Consider the following 6,000-nt stretch of genomic DNA (forward strand, 5'->3'; position numbering starts at 1 on the left):
ATCACTGCATCTGCAGACTTTTGTGTTCAGCCCTGAAATTGACAGCAGAAGAGCAGGGATGCAATAGAGATGTCCTTGGAGTGGTGATACCTGCTCCCCAGGTATTTGCAGCTGTTTTTTTTTTAGCACTCGTAGTATAATTAAACTTGGTGTGGCTTCCTCAAGGAATTACTTCAGGTTGCCTTTCAAGTTTGTCTTGTTTTCCTTTGCTTACAGAGTCAGTTAGGCTTTGTTTGAGCTGGTTCTACAGGTAAGTCATCTCTGTATCCATGGTCTGAGATAAGCTATTTTCTGATGTGTGTTCTGTAATTTGTGGTGTAATATTTAAGTAAAACACGAAAGTCTGCAGATGTGACTGAAGTAAAAACAATGCTGGAGAAACTCAGCAGGTAAAACCACATACTTTATACAGCAAAGCTAAAGCTGCCAAACCAGCGTTTTGGGCTTGAGTCCCTCATCAAGGTATGAATAAGTTAGCAGGCACATTAACAAAATGGTGACGGGGGGGGGGGGGGGGTGAACAGGCAGGGGGAGGAGCAAGGTTCCATAGGCAGGAGGTAACAAGTGGATGAGGGAGGGCACAGCAGCAAGTAGGGGGAGGAGGGATGGCTCTGTGAATTCTATACCCCACTCCCATGCTCGCATCTGACCCTTGGACCGAGTTCTATCCCACCAAGACCACCTGTAAATTGGAGGAACAAGACTTTATTTTCTGTCTGGGAAGTTTCCAACCAAATAGCATTAACATCACCCTCTCTGGTTTCTCCCTCTCTTCCCTTTCCCTTTGTCTTCTATCCTCCAGCTCTCCATTCACAGAGCCTTTCCCCTCCCCTCCCTTTGTAATATTTAAGGTTAATTTAATTTTTAATTTAGACATACAGCATAGTACAGGCCATTTCGGCCCATGAGTCCGTGGCGCCCAATTTATACCCAATAAACTCAGTAGTTTTGAATGGTGGAATGAAACTTCAGCCCCCGGGGAAAACCCACAGACACAGGGAGAACGTACAAATTCCTTACAGATATTTGAACCCAGGTCCCAATCGCTGGCGCTGTAAAGATGTTGTGCTAACTGCTGCGCCAAGCATGCCGCCCTGTAATGGTTGCTATGGAGTGTTGCTGGCACTGCTCCTTGTAGCTTGTATTGATCTTTGCTGCTACTCTGGGTCTTGACGATCATAGGCTTATAGTTTGGATACGTCACTGAGGGAATGTTTTTTTTTTTGCTGATATAAACAATAGACCTCAATCTGCCTGTTCAGCTTATTGTTAAAAGATTCCTGGTGTTCAAACCTCTATTTTCCACCAGTCAGCACTGGGAAAAGTGCACTAACCAGTCAATCATCTTATTTGATGCTTGAAAGGACTTGACATCATTGGTTCACCACAATTCATCAGCGATTAATGATTTTTCTCATACAATGAAGGGCTCAGGCCCGAAACGTCCATAATATATCTTTACCTCCTTTGGACCCTGAGGACTGGCAGTAAACACTGGAGGAACTCACTGTGATTTTACAACGATTAATGATTGCTTGGGGTGTGATTTTGGCGATTATGCAATGCAAATTTTCTTTTCCAAAGATTAATGTATCTCTCATTTTATGGTACTGTACCTCTTTTGGAAACTTGCTTTAGCTGCAGTACACCTCAAGGTGGTAAAATTGGAAATCTATAACATTTTTATTCACCAAAGGATAAGTGGCAATTCTATAAAAAATTGTAGCCTTATCTCAATTCAGTTTAACTGCAGTCGATGAGCAAATTTTACAAAGAGCCTTTTGGTAACATTTTCATTCACAAAAAAATGATGTTGTATTCCTTGGAAATATGAATTGTTGTGAAATCATCGCTTCCCCAAATGTTGATTTAACAAAGCGAGAGAAAAACTAATTGACTCCTGAATAGACTTGGTTTCTTTGCTCAAATCTTAAAATAGCTATCATCATCTAGGTTGTGAAAGTTATGGAATGTAATTGTAAACACACATAGATAAATGTATATTTTAACATTTATTATAAAAAATTATGCAATTGTATATGTGGCATGAATTCTAATTGTGTCATATTCTAATTATCAAAGTGTAACAAATAAAATTCTGAAGATCCCAATATTTAGCAGTGGGTGTGTCCTGATTTTGATGCTCCCGTACCTCCTCCCTGGTGGTAGTGGGTCAAAAATTATGCATTATGGATGGAAAGGGTCTCGATAATTCTGTGACCCTTATTTTTTTCAATGCTGTCAGTGAATGTCATCAATAGAGGGAAGGGAGACCCAAGTGATCTCGGCCATTTTAATTATCTGCATTGGCATCTGGTCCAATGCTTTGCAGCTACCGTCCCACACCATGATTCGGGCAGACAGGACACTCTTCATTGTGTTCCTGTAAAAATATTGCCATAATGGCATTCTGGATTTCCTTTCATTATTTCTTTAGGGGGGGGGGAAATTCTTTCACTTTGCCATGATCTCCAGTTGTTTTCACTCTTGTCTTTTTCACTCTCAAACAACTGATCTGTACATCCCCATGGCATGGGGCAGTGATCTGCCTGTGCACAATGCCATGTGGAAATACACTGATATTTAATTTTTTTTTTTGCTGGACAAAAAAAGTTATTTTTTCCCCCCAAGAAGTCCTCTGGGTTTTTTAATTGGTTAAAATTAAAAATAAAATCAAGGTGTAAATATGTAATTTACTTGAATATTTCAAATAAAATAAGAACAAGATCATTTGGTCAAATTATTTGCCTTTGCCACCCTCTTGTGATCTACAATCTCCTTGTGAATCAAACGATTTTAGAAAAGTAAAACAAAGTTATAGTCAGGTTAATTAACAACACATTCGATTCTCTTTGGAAACTGCTTCAAGGCCTTTCCACTGCCTAAAATTGCAAAATAGTCGTAGAAAATTAAATTATTATATAGTGTGCACATTTGCTATTATTTATTAGAGGATGATTTATCATGAGATGACATGCTGCAACTCTTCATTCTCCTTGGTTGTCAGCCTGAAGAGACTTCAAGGACAATAATCTCTTTCACATCTGGATGTAATAATTTTGTTTTAAACAAGTTTATTTGACCAGTTTTACACTGCCTTTAGGTCTTATTCTTAGTTCTGTTTTCTGTCTTGTTAATTTCAAGATTCTGTTAAATGTGTCCTCAAAAATATGCCAAGATTTTATTTTGCATGCCTTGTAAAGGCAGACAAGTTGACAACTGAATCAGATTTTTAGAGAATGTCTATTGAATTTAGTGTTTTTGCACAAGCCTTTGCTGGATTGAACACAATGTCCCCTGGGATTCATCCGTTCACATATTAGCTGGCTCTTTTTAAAAACAAGTGTTGTGCAATCACCCGTAAGAATTTCATTCCTGAGCAAGCAAGCGCTGCCATCTGATGACTGGTGCAGGTAATACTATAAATCATCCGCAATACTCAGTCAACATGAACACGGCTATAGGCACCTTCAGGTGGCCAAAATACCCTGATGTAAAGCTGCATATTCTACCCTAATGCAGCTGTCGGGATGCCACCTGAAAGTGGAGAACCTGGCCTGGAGGAGCACTTACCTCACCCTCCTCCTGGAGCTATAATCTCTGGCTCAGAGAATTCCCCCGTTGCACCTGAAAACGGCAGTGGGACTACGGCCACAGTCCACAGGAGCTTGGATGTGGATCTCCTTCAGCTAGCGTGTTCAAGTGACAGAAAGGCGTCTTCTCTGCGGCCACCTGAATGTCCCAACTGCACTCCCCCAGCCGCGTCTGCTGGCACAATATCTGCCTCTGAGGACCTGAAAGTGACTTAAAAGACTTAGTAAAAATGCGGAGGAAACACCCCCCCCCAACAATCAAACCTCTGTGTGTGGGGGTGGGGGGGGTTGGTGATGGAAGCAGCAGGTTTCAGGCCCAGGGCCATTTGTTGGAATTGAGGAAGAGAGCATCAAGATTTTCTGGGTAGCAGAGAAGGTGGAGGTGATGGGGGAGAACAGGGAATTTCTCTGGAGGAGTGAAATGAAGCTGCTCCTGTCATATTTATTACCTGGTTAATGATACCCATAAAAGAAAAGGGCCAAGAAAAATTACAAGCAAAAATAGCAAATTCTCGTAACTAACAAAGTAAAAGCGCATTATTTAATGTTGCAATTCATGCTGCCACGTGCTCAAGATGGTGGGGAGTTGTTATCCTTTGAGCTTGTATTGGACATCGCAACAGTGCAGGAAGCCAAATTGGAGTGAGATAGTGAATTAAATGGCAGGCAACCAGAACTGCCTTACCCCTGCAGGCTAAGCTTAACATGCAGGCAGCATGTTATTTCTCCAATTTGAATAAGATCGTGTATGAAGAATGCCTTGACTGGATTTTTAAAAAATGTACAAGTCAATTGCTGCTTCGCCTGGAAAGAGGCAAGAAACTGCAGACGGGAATCCTGAGCAAGGAATGAGAAGCTGGAGAGACTTGGCGGGTCAGACAGTATCCAGAATAGTGACCATCAGTTTCTCTCCACCGATGCTGCCTGACTGACTGGCTTTCTCCAATCATTATCATCACCCAGAAAACAGAACAGCCCAGTACAGGCCCTTCAGCCCACGATGTTGTGCCGACCTGTCTTGGCTTTTGATTTATTGTCAGAGTACATACATGATATCACATACAACCACAAGATTACTTTTCCTGCGGGCCAGGTAGAATTACCACGTATTGGTAGTGCAAAAAAACGGACTCAATGTATACATGTAAACAAATAGAGTAAACAAACTGTGCAATGCAGAGAGAGAGTCCTTAAATGAGTCTCTGATTGAGTCTGATGGTGGGGGTGGGGTGCAGCTGTTCCTGAAACTGGTGGTGCAAGCCTTGTGGCACCTCGACCTCTCTCCTGATGGCAGCAGTGAGAACAGAGCGTGTGCTGGGTGGTGTGGATCCTTGATGATTGCTGCTGCTCTCCAACAGCAGGATTCCCCGTAGATGTTCTCTCTGGTGGGGAGGGTTTTTCCTGTGATGTCCTGGGCTGTGAAAACTACCTTTTGCAGGGCGTAGGCATATCTAGGTTGTGGAAGCCAGGGCACCTTGCCCGCCCAATATCTTTGCTCGCTGTTTGATCTGCTGCACTGAGTTTCTCCAGCATTGCTTTTAATTAAATCATGGTGTCTGCAGACTTTGGAGGGAGTTTTACTCTGGGAGGGTGTTTTGGTTTTTCTTGCCTGTGTTGATTTGCTCAGCAGCCCGAGCCCACAGCGGTGGCTCAATGACGGTCTTTGTTACCCATAATCCCCCATGCAGCTGGAACTGCTCTGCGTTTCCCTGGTACTGGTAGAGCGGTTCCAGCTGTGTGGGGGGATTATGGGTAATGAAGATGGCCATTGTTCCCACATTCAGCCACCGTGGCGAGGTGCTGGAGCAGCCCTGAAGCGGCCCATTGAGGTGCAGGAGTGGTGTTCTGGTGAGCTCCCGCAGTTCTGCACCTCTGGGCCCGCTGCTGTGTGGATCCCGGAGTGATGGGGTGCCCACTCCTCAGCCTCCCAGCTTGCCTCGGACAGGCAGGGAAAGCGAAGTGGACGTCGTGGCGGCAGAGAGGAATGGTTGCGGGGTGAAGGGTTGAACAAGTTTTAATGGGGGGGGCACAATTTCAGTGCTTACCCTCGGCGTCACCTTCCCTAGATGAGCCCCTGTTACAGGGGTGTTGGTGCCCCCCCCCGGTACCACACTTCCCACCGCACCTCTGTAGACATTTGCCAGGGTTTCTGGTGTCAGACCAAACCTCCCCAAGCTCCTGAGGAAGTCGAGGCGCTGACGCCTCCGATCCAACCCTGCCCTCGGCCCACTGCCCACGGCTGGAAAACTCAAGTCAGAGCACACTGCGCCGGTGCCTGCCGGAAAGGGAAGTGACGTCTGCCCACGGCTGGAAAACTCAAGTCAGAGCACACTGCGCCGGTGCCTGCCGGAAAGGGAAGTGACGTCTGCCCACGGCTGGAAAACTCAAGACAGAGCACACTGCGCCG

This window comes from Narcine bancroftii, chromosome 12, assembly GCF_036971445.1.
Source record: "Narcine bancroftii isolate sNarBan1 chromosome 12, sNarBan1.hap1, whole genome shotgun sequence".
NCBI lineage: Eukaryota > Metazoa > Chordata > Chondrichthyes > Torpediniformes > Narcinidae > Narcine > Narcine bancroftii.